Source organism: Camelus ferus, chromosome 27 (genome assembly GCF_009834535.1).
Source record: "Camelus ferus isolate YT-003-E chromosome 27, BCGSAC_Cfer_1.0, whole genome shotgun sequence".
In the NCBI taxonomy this organism is placed as follows: Eukaryota; Metazoa; Chordata; class Mammalia; order Artiodactyla; family Camelidae; genus Camelus; species Camelus ferus.
The window spans coordinates 14,125,126-14,139,601 of record NC_045722.1 but is presented as its reverse complement, the minus strand read 5'-3'; the positions used below and the strand labels follow the sequence as shown (position 1 = coordinate 14,139,601).

At 39.9% G+C, this 14,476-nt stretch overlaps 1 protein-coding gene across 8 annotated transcripts in view; it reads left to right on the top strand.

The window, feature by feature from the left end:
* The window catches only part of AGBL1 (ATP/GTP binding protein like 1), a 702,585-nt gene that overhangs the window by 164,234 nt on the left and 523,875 nt on the right, over positions 1–14,476 (top strand). The window lies entirely within an intron of this gene.

Here is a 14,476-nt window from a genome sequence, read left to right as displayed (position 1 = left end):
ACTCCCTGATCTTTCCACTTTTCATGCTACTTCTTTCCATTAGAAAGGGGAATGGAAGTCTATTTTTTGTTTACTCTAATGGATAATATGAATTTGAAAGTCTGTTTGTGAATCTGAAATTGTATCTCGGCTCTGCTATATTTAGAATTGACACTAGTCTGGCTGAAAGAATACTCTTTCTTTTCTGATTCTTGGGACACCTTTTCCCCCCCGGTAGCATAAAATAAGGATTTTAGGGAAGCGGCATTTTGAAAATTTTAAATTAAGAATCCAACTAAGGACCAGGTTTGCTCCAGGGCCTCCTGCTTATTTATTTATTTATTTTTTGATGTCATGAATATCAGCAGAAGAGAGATTTTCATTTGGTTTTATTTTATTCTTTGCCTTTAAAATGACTGATTCACCTAGAGGCACCTCCTCTTTCTGATTTCAATCACCCATTTCCAACATCAACTTCCAAAAGTCAGGTTATTTAATCCATCCCAGCTGTTCTGCTCTGTGAAGTTTGCCTGGGGTGCCTCCAGCTGTGGGAGGAACTCCTCGTTCCCTTACAGCTGGTAGACAGTCCCTTCGTCCCCAAAGTGCAGTTTCTAAATTGCAGTTTATAGGGCAGGTAGACTTAGTGTAGTTGGGGCCAGGAATGATTCTCAGCATAGCCGATCCGTGTCCCCCAGGCTCTCAAAAACCCTGGATACAGTGATACAGTAGAACCTGGAGATGGATCCTAGCTGTTTTTTCAAAACTAGTGTTCATGGACCTACCGGGATCCTTCCTTCCACTCCGTTAGAGCGGAGTGAGGAGTGATGGTGACAGCACAGCTTTTCTCCCACCCCAAAACAAAACACACACAGTCACACTGCAAGCCTGACTTACAGAATGCCAAGACTGTGTTACAATACTCCTTTTCTTCTTCTTCTTGAAAGAAGGTATTGAATTATTGGAGGAAAACTGATGCGAATGATGGGGCATTATCCAACTTGTGATTTCCTACACCCATTCTCCCAAACAAAGTTGGAAAAAGAGACGTAGTTTGGCCGTCTAGACAGGCTTTTGTAAACAAGAGCCTCCCGAGGCCACAGCTGGGCGATCACTCCACTGATTCCAGTTGCAAGAGAGATTCAGGAACACAGACTCCGGCTGAGTCACTGGGCATATTAACTACCTGAAATGCGGTAATTGAAATGCATGTCCAGAGCCACCTTGGTAATGATCTCTTGATGGAGTTCTGCCCTCAAGCTGGTATGTATGGTGCTGCCTTTCCCCAGCAACAGATGAATGCGTTAAGAGCTCGCGTGACGCAACTCTGAAGCAGCTGGTGATGCCCTGGTGTTCTATGGGCACCTCCCTGTAGCTGATTTTCTGTGGCTCATTGAATATTGAGTCCAGGTAGCAGGTATGGGTTTTGACGTCCCAGAATTTTATAGGGCAGGGGCATCCTCAACGTGTACTGATGCGCATCTGGGTTGGAAGTGGCTGTTCGTGAAACTGACAGGATAAAACCCTAATTAGAAAGACCAGCAGGCTCCCTATAACCCCGGGATGTTTCAACAGAGCTGTCACTGTCTCCCCTCAGGCAGGATCACTGGGCTGAAACACTGAGCAAAAAGCATTTTGTTCAATATTCAACATAAAAAACTCCCATCATTAGCAACGTGACAAGTGAAAGGAGGACCTGCGTATCAAAAGACAAGGATTGGTGCATTGCAGTTGTGATGAGTGATTCTCAAAACTTGTAGCTGATGGGGAAGTAGCTTCCAGCTTCTGAAAGATGCTGTCGGAAACTTGTAGAGGAAAATGGGTATGCTCCTTGGGTCTTCAGCAGACTGAAGCTTAATTCGAGGGTTTGGAAACACTTCAGGCTGGGAAAGGGGTTGGTGGGGGTACTTGAATTTGAATCACAATTCATCTCAGTATGTTGTAGGGCCTTTTCATTTCTCTGAAGCTCTGTTTTTTTGTCTTTAAATTGGAGGTTGTAAGCAACTATCTTCTTTGTTTAGGTGTATAATGTAGCCCTGTTTATTAAGATTCTGAACTCTTTGGGGAAGAAGGAATCCTACATACCGTATTGCACTCTGAGTACACTTGTGCAAACAACCTTTATTCTTATAATTGAAAAGAAATATAGCCAGATCATACGGTAGTTTCTTAAGCTGTTGTGCAAAGCGAGGATCCTTATCTTAATTTCTTCTCAGTCAATAACATTTCCTAACTCAGAAGGAAGAGGAGTGGAATAGAAACTGTCCTGCTTTGAAGGAAGCTGTGATGTAATGATTTGGTGGGCAACTTACACAGTTTAATTAAGCACTTTGATTAAATCAATATGTACCCAACAGTTCGGCCTGGCAATCAGCTTAATCTCATTAAATGCTGTTCAGGCCCCAATAATTGATTAATAATACATTATCGTTTATGAATTATTGACTTCAAGTTATTATAATCATGCCTGCTTTGTTCACTGCACCTGCTGCCACATGTTAATTATGAAATGCTCAAGCATTTTTCTTGGAATAACTTGAGAGATAAAGCTGATGGGGTTTTTTAATGAAGTATGATTATCTGTAGTTCAGAGCTAGCCTTTCTCAACCCCGTGTTGTTTAATAAAAGGGAGCAGGCATTTGACTTTTTAAGAGCCAAGGCTCTAAGAATTAAAAGACAGAGTTGGAAGGCTTCATGACCAAGTTGGATGGTGAGTCCTACTAAATGAGGTGGGTGATGTCAGCCTCATAAGCCAGTGGAGTCTGCTTATTGAGCAAGACCTTGCCTTTCCCAGTAGGAAGTGGATCCCCAGTGTCAGTCATCTGGGGAAAATATAGGACCTCAAAGAGGAAAATAGAACTGGCAACGTAAAGGATGGTCCTTAGATGCTGGGAGAGGAACGTTTTGGAACTTCTAACATCAAGGAAATTTATTAGTCAATGTCAACTGACCCTGGGGATGATCTTCTTCTTCAGCTGAAATCATACCAAAAAAATTATTCCAAAAAAAAAAAAAAAGACACCTATTATATGCCACTAACTGAAATAGGCACTGGATATATGGACATCATTCCTATCTTCCTGGAGGTTACTGTTTCTGTCTTTGAAGTTTGACTATGCCCAGGGGCATCTGGGGATTCTAGAGGCAGGTCTGGATCTTCCCTGGCTAGAAACAGGAAGCACGAAAGCTATTCAGGGAAATGCCTTTTAGAGGGGCCTTGAGCTGAAGGGAAGAGTTATCCCACCTACGCCATGGCAGTCCTTTGCATCTGCTTCTCTCTACTTCTAGCTCTGTGTTTTGTTTTTTTTGGTGGGGGGTAGCTGGTTAGCAAAATCTTGCTTTGGAGCCCCAGTCTGGTCTCAGCTCTGCCAGGGGAGTCAAGGCCGGAGTTGGGAATGAGTTCATGCATGAGGCCAAGCATAATTCATGCTCAAGGGGAAAGTGAAATGTGGGAGAGGCAAGACTCAATTTGGGGAAATCCCATGGCCTCTTCCTACATTGTGGGTCTCTCTCCACAGCCTTCCTTGAAGGACCTGGGCTTGATTTTAGTGAAGACATCCAGGGAGGCATCACCATTGCCACCTCTGGTTCTTAGCTCTGCGGGAGTCCTTCCCTCCAGGATGAACGGGGGCTTTCACTCAGAACAGCAGCTGTCTCTCCTGAGATGCTGCTTTCCCAGTGCAGTGACCCTTGGATCTCCAAGACCTGGTCCAGAAACCAGCAGAGTAAGAAATAAGATCTACTCTTCAGGCTCAAAGAGTATTTTTCCTTTTTGTGAATTCCTTTAAAAGCTGCAGGTTTTCCAGTGTATATTTTCCAGGAAAGAAGATTTTAATAGAGTAGCAAGACATAGCTTCATGATCAGGCCTGGGTTGGCATCCTGGATTTTTTGCATGAATTTGGGGAAGTGGCTTAAATTCTCTGAACTTCAGTTTCCTTGTCTGTAAAAGGGGGATGGTATTATCATCCTCCTAAGGGTGATGAGAATGAATGCAGTAAGCTATGTTTTCCCAACACAATGTCCAAGAGAGGGCGCTCGCTAAACGCTCACATACATATTCTCTCCCTCTGCCATCCTTGACTATTGTAAGCTGAAGTGGCATCACCCATTTTATTTGATGTCATTTGGGCACTCAGTTTAACCCACAGCCTTCTGAATTAAGGGACATGGAGGGAGACTCAGGTAGAAAGACAAGCTACCCAGATGCCCGAATGTGTCAAGAGCTGTAGCCCAGGCACAGGTTTATCAGCCATTCTGATCTGCACTCAACTCTGAGCCTTCCCCCGTGGGAGCTAGGTACATGGCTGTCAAAGCATTGACTGTTGGGCAATCTCAGAATTGAACCAGCCTCAGTTTCTTCATCTGTAAAATGACACTAGTAATATTTTTTTCAGATGACTGTGGTACAGTTGAAAAGAAACAGTGTATACAAAGCACAGTGGCAGGCATACAGTAGGTAAAAATTAGTGCTCCAACCCCCCTACCCATTCATATGGGCATTACTAGATCTAGTGTTTATCTCCAAAGTGGCATTGGTCGAAGAGAATATAACCTTTTCAGTTTGTAATCTCAGACAATACCAGCGGGCAGGAAGCAGGAAGCGTTATAAAACATCCTGTTTCAAACAACCTAAAGCTCCCCGGATCTGGGGGGAACCCTGTCTATTTTTGATACATCAAATTAAAGACACCTTTTGGCACAGATTGAAGCACTATGTTGTTCGTGTTTTCCGAATGAACCCAAAGGTATCCAATTTTAGCATAGATAGTTAATTTCCATCTATCTCTCACCCTTTTCTTTATACGTAGCTTGTCTACCATGGGGGGACCCGTGGAGAGTGCCTGAAATAGTCCCATTATGTTGGTGTAAAGAATTTAGACAAAATTACAGGGGAGACGTGTCCTGAGAGTACTAAGATTGCATGGAAGCGATCTCTTACTAGATCCACCTGCTGTTTCTGCATGAAATAAATTCCAGTTCCTCTTGGAGTGAAGTGCTCCTCCAGAGACCCCAGGTAATTCCCTAGAACTTTCTTTTTGACTTGCTTGATTCATTCTGGTTGAATTTCCCCTCTTTCCCTCTCACACAGGTTTTACTAAATAACCACACCTATCCGTTTTGCAGGTGCACAGGCACAAGGAGGAAAATGACTGCCCTGGTTCTCACACCAGCTTTACCACTTTGTAATTTCAGCACCTGTCAGAGGACGTGGGAATCGGTGGATCCCTTGACTTTATGCAGGTCAATATGCTCTTCCTATCTGACTAGATAGGAATCATATCTGTGAAGTTGGGAGCCTGTTCTTGGAAAGGAGGTAGCAGATCAGAGGATATAGAGATGATGTCACATTTTCCATCTTATCCTGATTCTTGTCTCCATTTTCTGTGCTGATAGCAGCACTCTGAGCTCTACTTCATGCATCTCGATTTGGCCAAGCTACTGTGTCTTCTCTGATCTCAGCTGGGTTTGGGTCCTGACCTCTGGCTTTACCTTCTTCCCTTGGAGGGAGCACCTGAACCTTGCTAGGATGATGCAGTCCTGAGAGAAGCAGCTCTCTCGTGTAGGATGACGGCAGAAGTTTATGCTGGGACTTTCAGGGCTATGAGCTGTCCTACGGACAAGCAGAAAATGTCAGCCTCAACGCCTGCCAGTCTGGCAGCCTTCACTGTTGCCATATTTGTTCACAACATTTATAAACATGCAATTTGGCACCTCCTGCCTCTCATCTGCTTCCTGCTTCTCCTTTCTCTCAATTCGTTCTTGCCAAGGAAGTACGCATGAATTAAGGCTCTCAATACTTAAAGTGCCCCTAAAACACTTAAATCAACCCAGTTTCTGGCTCATCTGTTTCCATAGCAGCTGATCATGATGTCACAAACAAAAGTGATAACTTGAGGGGTGAATTGGGTGGCAAGAGGGCAGACAGGCTTTTGGAAAAAAGAAAAGGAAAACAATATCGTCTTCACAGAGAGTTTTCCTTGGTAATAAAGAACAAGGGAGAGATAAATCAAGAAGCAACGAGAGAGAAGCACCATTTCTAAATAGCGTCAGAGAAATTAGGGATGGAAATTAGCAACATTTGTGAGGAGTGTCTGTTTCCCTTTAAGACATTGTGAATGAGGACGCTGCACAACTCCCCTGGGACGATGACCTACATGCAAGATGAAATGAAAGCTTTGAGAGGTTAAGGCACTGGCCAGGGGGCTGTGAAGCTCGTCGGGGACAAGCTTTGAGTGGAGGGTTCAGTTGGTATTCATGAGGTAGAGCTGGGTTAGGCACACATTTTCTGTAAAGGAGCAGGCGCTGAATATCTCAGAATCTGTAAGCCAGTGGTTTCTCTCAACTACTCAACTCTGACTTTGTGATGTAAAAGCAGTCATAGCCAATACATAAACAAATGGGCGTGGCTGTGTTCCAGTAAAGATTTATTTATAAAAATAGGATTCTTAGGCTGGATTTGGCCCAAGAAATTCTTGAAATAGTGGATTATAGAATATAAATGCCTTTTTTATATGGAAAGGTCCTTGTTGGTCGTATTGACACCAGACATGCTCCTGGGACTTGCTGGCTTATGCATACAGTATCATGAATAGGAAGTATAGATGGGTGCTGAATAGGTGGGTCCCAGCTTCTCCATTTATCCAACAAACATTTGTTGTGGATCTGCTGCATGAAATATTCTGTTCTGGGCTTTGGGAATACAGCAGTGCACACATCTCTGTCATCAAAAGTTTTTATGTTCTAATGAGCTGTGCTAGCTTGGGCAAACCACTTAACCAACATCAGCCCCAGTTTTCTCATTTGGAAATCTGATTTTTTAAAATCATGAGCCGTATTATATATATTGTGCAATCTGTAATATGTATATGTGGAGTATAAAAAAAAAATCTATTTGCCCATCAGCTATGATAAAAAAAAAAATAGGAAGTTTTCAGGACCTAAGAAGTTTTCTATGTCTTTTCCAAGTCTCGTTATGCTTCTCTTTCCATCAGAATGTTGTTCTAATTATTTCCTTGATTTTCCTTATAGTTTGGCCACATGTGTATGTTTCATTTAAAATTGTATAGCCTAATTTTTTTGCCCCTTTGATTTTTAATTTATTGGAATCATACCGTAGTATTCTCCTTTGACATGCATTTTTAAATTAAGAGTGTTTTTTGTGATTCATCCACACTGATGTGTGTAGCTATTGATAAAACCAGGGACTCGAAGACTGCTAGAGCCAGACCTGCAGTCAACGATGTTAGATTTATGAACTTGCTGCAGCGGGGAAGAATGCAAAATCACTGGCCATTTCAAAAGGGGAGTTATGGGAGGGTATTTATAGGTTTTGGTGGCGAGAGTTGGTCATAGATTATCTTGGCAGGGATTGGTCAGAATTTGTAAACCGTGTTTCGGGAACAGTCAGTGATTGTATCTTTAGAACATATGAGTTCATGGAGTGATTCTGTTAGGTCAGTTTGTCTGTGGTTTTATCTTGGAATATATGGATCTGGATAAACTGGTATTAAAAGAGTTTGAGCTTATGTGATCTGTGATGCGTTTTGTGACTCAGCGGGGCAGAGTTTATCTTTCTTCTGAGTCTGGGTGCACTCTGCACTCTGCAAGTTGTGGTTTCCAAATGATCAGTTTTCCCCTCACAGCCTTGATGCCAGAGAAGGCATTAGAGAACGTTATCACTATAGTTTACTTTTGTTGCTGTGTAATACTCTGTTGAATGAACATACCCACATTTACTCATCCATTCTACTGTTGATACATTTGGACAGTTCCTGGGTGTTTGCTGTTACAAGCGGTGCTGCAGTGAACATTCTTGGTGTGTATAAAAGTTTCCCCGAGACTGGGTATATACCTGGAGGCGGAATCATTGGATGCATCCCTGCATAGGTACTTAACTGTAGTAGCAAAGGCAAAGCTTTCTGAAGTGGTTACCCCGTTCTCTTCCTGCCAGATGAGAGTTACTGTCGCCACACATCCTGGCTAACACTTGGAGTTGTCAAACTTCCTGATTTTTGCCAGTGTGATGAATATGTAATGATAGCTCATTGTAGTTTTAACTGGTATTTCCTTGCTTATACACAAGGTTAAACATCTTTTCAAATGTTCCTTAGGCCCTCAGGCTTTCATCTTTTGTCGAGTGTTTGTCAGCTTCTCCCCCAGTTGTGGTATCAATTTGTCTTTCTCCCATGGTCTATATGGAATCCTGCTGTAAATAAATCTTGAAATCTAATAGGGAAGTCCTGCACTTTGTTTTGCTTCTTCAAGAATATTTAACTATTCTGGGCCTTCTTCACTTCTAAATGTATTTTAGTATGAGATTGTCTAATTTTAAAACCAAAAATATAAAAACACTTACTGGGTTTGTGTTGGAATTTTTTTTGAAACTATATATACCTATCACAGAAAAATTATATAAAAAGTGATAGCTAATGCTGCTCTCCAAAAAGTTTCCAAGAACATGTATTTCTCCATTTATGTAAGGTTCTTCAGCAATTTTCATGAAGCTTTGTGTTTTTGGTCTAACGAGCTTGCTTATGCATTATAATTTTACTTTTGAGTACTTTATATACTTGTGGGCTATTGTAAGTGATATATCCTCTAAAGATTCCTTTTAAAAATGCTACTGGTAAAAAGAGATGAAATGGACTTTCATACATCATTTTTGTATTTAGAAAATGGAATTCTTCTCAAATTTTAATAATTTCCCCACGCATTGTTTGGAGTTTTCTGTATGGATAATCATATCATTTGCAAATGATAGGATGTTTTTCCCTTCATTTCTAAGTATTGTATTTTTAATTTATTTTCTCTTATTTTGAATACATTGACTTGGCCTTTCAGAACAATGTTAGTATAGATAGTGATCATAAATATCTTTCTATTGTTCTTGATCTTAAAAGAAATGCTTTCAGCATTTCCCCATTAAGTATGACATTTACTGAAGGGTGTTGTGTGTGCGTATGTGTGTGTGCGCTCATGTTTGTGGTATTTCATTTATGAGGTTAAAGAAGTGACTTTTATCCCCCATTTGCTAAAAGATTGTTGATACGAATAGATGTTGAATTATATTAGATGCTTCTTTCCACATCTATGATGATTATCAGATAATTTTTCCCTTTTAATCTGTTATTGAGATAAATCACATTAATTGATTTTCTATTATTAAACTAGACTTGCAGTCCTGGGATAAACTCATTTGTCATAATATATTACCTTTTTGTATTCATTGCCTGATTAAATTTGCTCTTATTTTATTGACAGTTTGCATGTACGTCTGTGGTTGTTAGAAACTTGTAATTTTCCTCTCTTTTACCGTCTTTGCTTTTGGTATCAAGGCTGTGCTTATTCCTTAAAATGAGATGAGGACATATTCCTTTTTTTGTTTGTTTGTTTTAAAATTTGTTTTCTTTTCCTATTCTTTGGAAGAGTTTGTATAACATTATTTATTCATTTTTTTTAGTTTTTTTTTGGGGGGGGAGGTTATTTATTGATTTATAATGGAGGTACCAGGGATTGAACCCAGGATCTCCTGCACGCTAAGCGTGCACTCCACTACTTAAGCTATACCTTCCCCAACGTAAAATATTAGAATGATCTCTTTCTTAAATGTTTGGAGAATTTTCTCCTAGATTTCTCAGAGTCTGGCACTTTCTTGTGAGAAGTTTTTAACCTACTGATTCAGTTTCTTTGTGGATTCAATGATGTTTTTGGTTTCCCTGTTTCTTTTTGAGACGACTTTGGTAAGCTTTTTATATATTTAAAAAAAAAAACTCTGTAATGTGTCTGTTTAACCTGAGTTTAAAAAATGGCTGGCATCACTGTCATTGTATGTCCTTTCACTAATCCATCAAAAACTTTCAGCTTGTGTAGTTGGGTCTTTATTTTCATTGCTGAAATTGTTTCTACCTTACTCTTTTCTGGTATAAGCATTTAAAGCAACCCATTTTCTCCTTAAATACCACTTTAGCTCTATACCACTGGCATTTCTATATCATATTTTCATTTTCTCTTAGTACTAAATTTTTTCTAATATCCACTATGATTCACTTTTGATTCATGAATTTTTAGTAGTTTTAAAAAATTTTTCAAACATATGAAGTTTGTCTAAGCTATCTATTTGATACTGGTATTAACTTTATCATGAACAGAGAATGTCATCTGCTTGTTATTCATGCTTTGATCATTCTTGGGGCGATTTTATGGCCTGGGGTATGGATGAGTTTTGTAAATATCTGCATGAAAGAAATGTGTTTTCTTCAACTATTGGGTGCACTATTCTATACATAGGCTTTAGATAAAACATGTTTTTTGTTTTGTTTGAATCACCTATGTCTTTAATAACTCCTGTTTTGACTGCTTGATCTGTGAATATTTGAGAGAATTGCACTGGGTTTTCCTATTACAGTGAGTTTTCCTTGTTTCATTAACAAATTTTGCTTTACCTATTTTGAGTGTATGTTGTTAGCTGCATATAAATTTAGAATTACATTGTATCTTCCTAATTAGTTGAAACATTGGTCATTATGCAGTGATCTTTCTTATCTCAGGTTCCTTACAGAGAATTTTGTTTGATATTAATATTCTTATTTAAATTTTCTTCCGATTCATATTTGACTGAAATATCTATTTGACTGGTGTATGAATTTGCGTCTTTTTTTTTTTAAGTCAGTTGCTTCTGCTGGTTTTTGTCTATAGCATCTCATTTCTAGTATGCTTTATGAATACTGATTGTAAGATGACCTCTTACTTGGAACTGCACTGGGCGGAGCACTTTGTAATTTGGGTTGAGGTTCCTCTTGAGAGAGCTTCTCCTGCCAGTCACCCAGCGGCACTCTCAGCATGGGTCCACTTTAAGTTAAATCCTTGGCTTGACAGCTTTCAAACCACACAGGTAGTGTGAAGCTGAACTGAAAACCAGCTCTTTGTGGATACTTTCCCAGAGTAGCACCAGAATCAAGTCAGATAATTTTTCTTGCTGTCTCCTTTGCAAACGAATTTTTTTTCTGGTTCACTGTTGTACTACGTGGGTAGCTCTTTTGCGTACCTTTTTGTAGTGGTCTCCTGTTAAATTCCCTGTCTTGGCCAGACCTTAGGCTTCTTCTGTCTCCTGGGTCCTGTGCAGTTTTCAAAGTAGAAACTCAAGTTCTTTAGGGGTTGGCAGGAAACTTTGAGAGTCTAAGATGGCTTTACTTATTCTCAAGCTTTTCTGGCTTTACTTTGCTTTGGAGCATAGCACATGTCCTTTCTCAGGCCAGCATGGTGATGCTTTGTACTTTTAGCCACCTTAAAAAAATTTTTTTCCAAATCCACCATTTCAGTTGCTTCTGTGGGGAAGTTGAATGAAGATGTGTATCCCATCTATCATGCTGCCAGAAATGGAAGTATGTTTGACAAATATTTGTCATGACTTAGATGGTTGTAGGGATCAAGAAAATAATGTGTGCCAAATAGCTTTAGAAACAACAAAATTGTTTTTCCATAGTTAGGTAACACTGAACAATATGAGCAATTGATGTAAAACATGTAAGGTAGACTTCATGCCTGGAAAAAAAAACAACAACCAGATCAATTCACTTCATTGTAAGGTAGTTGTATGAGGCTTGGTATTGACTATAGTTACGTTACAAGAGCCATATGATAAAGCTCCACCCACTGTCAGAAAAGAGAATCATTTTACTGGCAGATGATGCTAAGGGTAATCTGACTAAAGGCAAGGGGTTGGAAGTTAAATAACTGTCAGTGCAAAATCCTGCTTCGACCTTTGTGCTAAATGTATTTGGTCTCTGGGTTTAATAGCGATATTCCTTATCTAGGTGTAGAATTAATCTCTAAAAAGGCTAATGCCTCTGACTCTATCTTGTTCGCAGTCTCTATATTCAACACGTTCAGTGTGACCTCTGGAATTATTTCTTTTACTTGACTAGGGTCAGGGACCATTGGTGCTCAAATTTTGCACAGTATTTTGCAAACTTAATGGACTTACTACTGACCTCTCTTCATGGTGTTCCTCCTTTTCTCTGCACGGTCTGACAGATCTTGCTTTTGGGAAGGGATATAATTTACTAGGTATTAACCTGTATGTTGCACTGTTGTATACCTTATCACTCCGGGGAATGGATAGTGCCCAGAGAAGATCGTCTGATAACTTCTACAGTGGGCCATTTCTTGTGTTTAAAAAAAAGAAATAGAATTATAGCATGTCTCAGTCTGTCATTCATTTCTAATTCAAAAATAATGACTAGAGAGCTTATTTAGTGTCAGGCACTGGGCTCGGTATTAAATATGCAATGCTGATTAAAGCATAGTCCCTATCCTTAAAAAATTAATGAATTTTCTTAAAAGGAACGAACAAATGGTACATTTAATTGTTACAGACACTATGATAGAATATGCAATTTGAGGTAAGGTATAAAAAAATGGACTTGAAAACCATACCGGGGAAGGAAGGCAAGAAGTCAGATAAAACTTGAAAGAGCTAGCGACGCTAGTACGAAGGCGTGGGTGCAGTGTGGGTGTTCCTCAGGAGGCTGCAGTGAGCGAAGGGCCTTCTCTAGGATGAGGGGTCAGAGCAGCAAAATTCCACTGGTGCGAGAGAGCTGTGAGCATCTCACAGTCTGCACTCACACATTAATTAATTCATCATTCCCTCAACCAATTTGTATTGGTCATCTGCTAGGTGCCAAGGACTGTATCAGCTATTAAATATATCGATGGGGTCTCTGAGCTTTTGGAGTTTTCAGACTAAGGGGAGACAGTCAGTCAATCAGGAAACAGGTGAACGGGCACACAATGTGATGCTAGCTGTAAGGAAAGCAAGTGGATTGTAGTGGTAACAAATAAGGTGGAGTGGTGGTGGTAAGTCATTTAACTAAGGATGGCCTCTTTGAAGAGACAACACTTAAGCCAATGCCCTAACAACAAGAATTTGCCATTTGATAATAAGGGGTGAGGTAGGGTGGCGTATGGGGAAGAGGATTAAAGGGTTGCAGGCAGGGGCTTGTGTGTAAGCAGGACGTGTGGCTGGTAGGAATGATTCCTTCATTGATATGAGTAAAAGGACCACCCTCCAGCTTAGAGAAGCAAAAAGGAAGACTCTCTCTTCTAGAGCTTAGTTGGGAAGGAAAAAAGTCTCCTGAGAGATACTGAAGACCCAGATTTCTGCCACAAATGTGTGATATCAGCTTGGTGTGAAGGAAGTGGATAAACTAATTGAAAGACAGGTCCCGGTGAAACTCATTTTCTACCCACACGGAGGCAGTGCAGAAACACTCTTTAGCGATACTTTCGTAACCCAGGCACACTGGGCTTGTGTTGCTTCTGGTAACATATACACCCCACAGAAGGCAATGATGTGCTGTGAAAGGAACAAAAATTACAATAATCAGGGCTATTAGCCCATAAAGATTTTGAGATGATAGAGCAATAGGAAAGATGCTTCAAATTGTGCACCTTTCAAATGACCAACAAAATGATAGAAATCATGAAAATAGAATAGGAAACTATGAAATTCAACAGGCATATGTAAGAAAAGAAAGCAAATGCATCTTTTAGAAATCACAAAGAAAGCATATCCATTGAAATGAAAACCACAATTGACAAATTAAGCAGCAGTTTTAAACACAGTTGATGAATTTGAAAAAACTGAAAACACACTTGAGGACATAACCTGGGACACATGATGTAGAGAAGGAGGTGGACACCACAAAAGAGGGGCTGAGAGACATGGAAGATAAAATGAAAAGGTCTAAGCAGCTCCAGAAAGCAAACAGAGAGTTGAAAGAGACAATATTCTAAACATAGTGGTTGATAATCTTCCAGAATCATGGAAGAAATGAATCTTTAAATTGAGGATGAGAATAACTTCATACTTGGACACACTAAAATGAAATTGCAGAACACTAAATATCAAAGGAAATTCTTAAAAGCAACCAATGGAAAAAATACATAAAATAATATAGTGCTTGATGATTATTTTTGATAATTGTTTTTTAAAATTCAAAAGTAAGATAAGGTGTTATATTGAGAAAGTTGGAGAAAACTATGAGGAAAAGGACAAAAAAAAAAGAGAGAGAGAAAAAAAAATGTAAGAAAAAGAAAAAAGGAACAGCTACAAGGGTATTAAAAAGAGGGTGATCCAAGACATAGATTCAGGAGGCCCTATTCTGGGTCTGTCACTGAGAATTTAGCTAAGTTCCCTAACGTCTCTTATTAAGACCATGCATGGAACATTTTCTGTGTTTGTTTTTGTTTCAACAAGGCTCAACCATCAGCATCAACTCACTTTGCACAGTGATTGTTGTTTTCCACCACCGAGCCCAGTGTGCCTGTGTCATGAGTGTGTTGACACAGAGAGGCGGGAAAGCCTGAAGTCAGCTTCCTGTATGGGGAGGAGGAAGGGTAGAGAAATCCAGGAGCCAAGAAAGGTAAAAAATCTAGCCTCCACCTGCTGCTTCAGAGCACCCCAGATGTTAGGGATGACTGAAGCTTTGGGATCAGCAA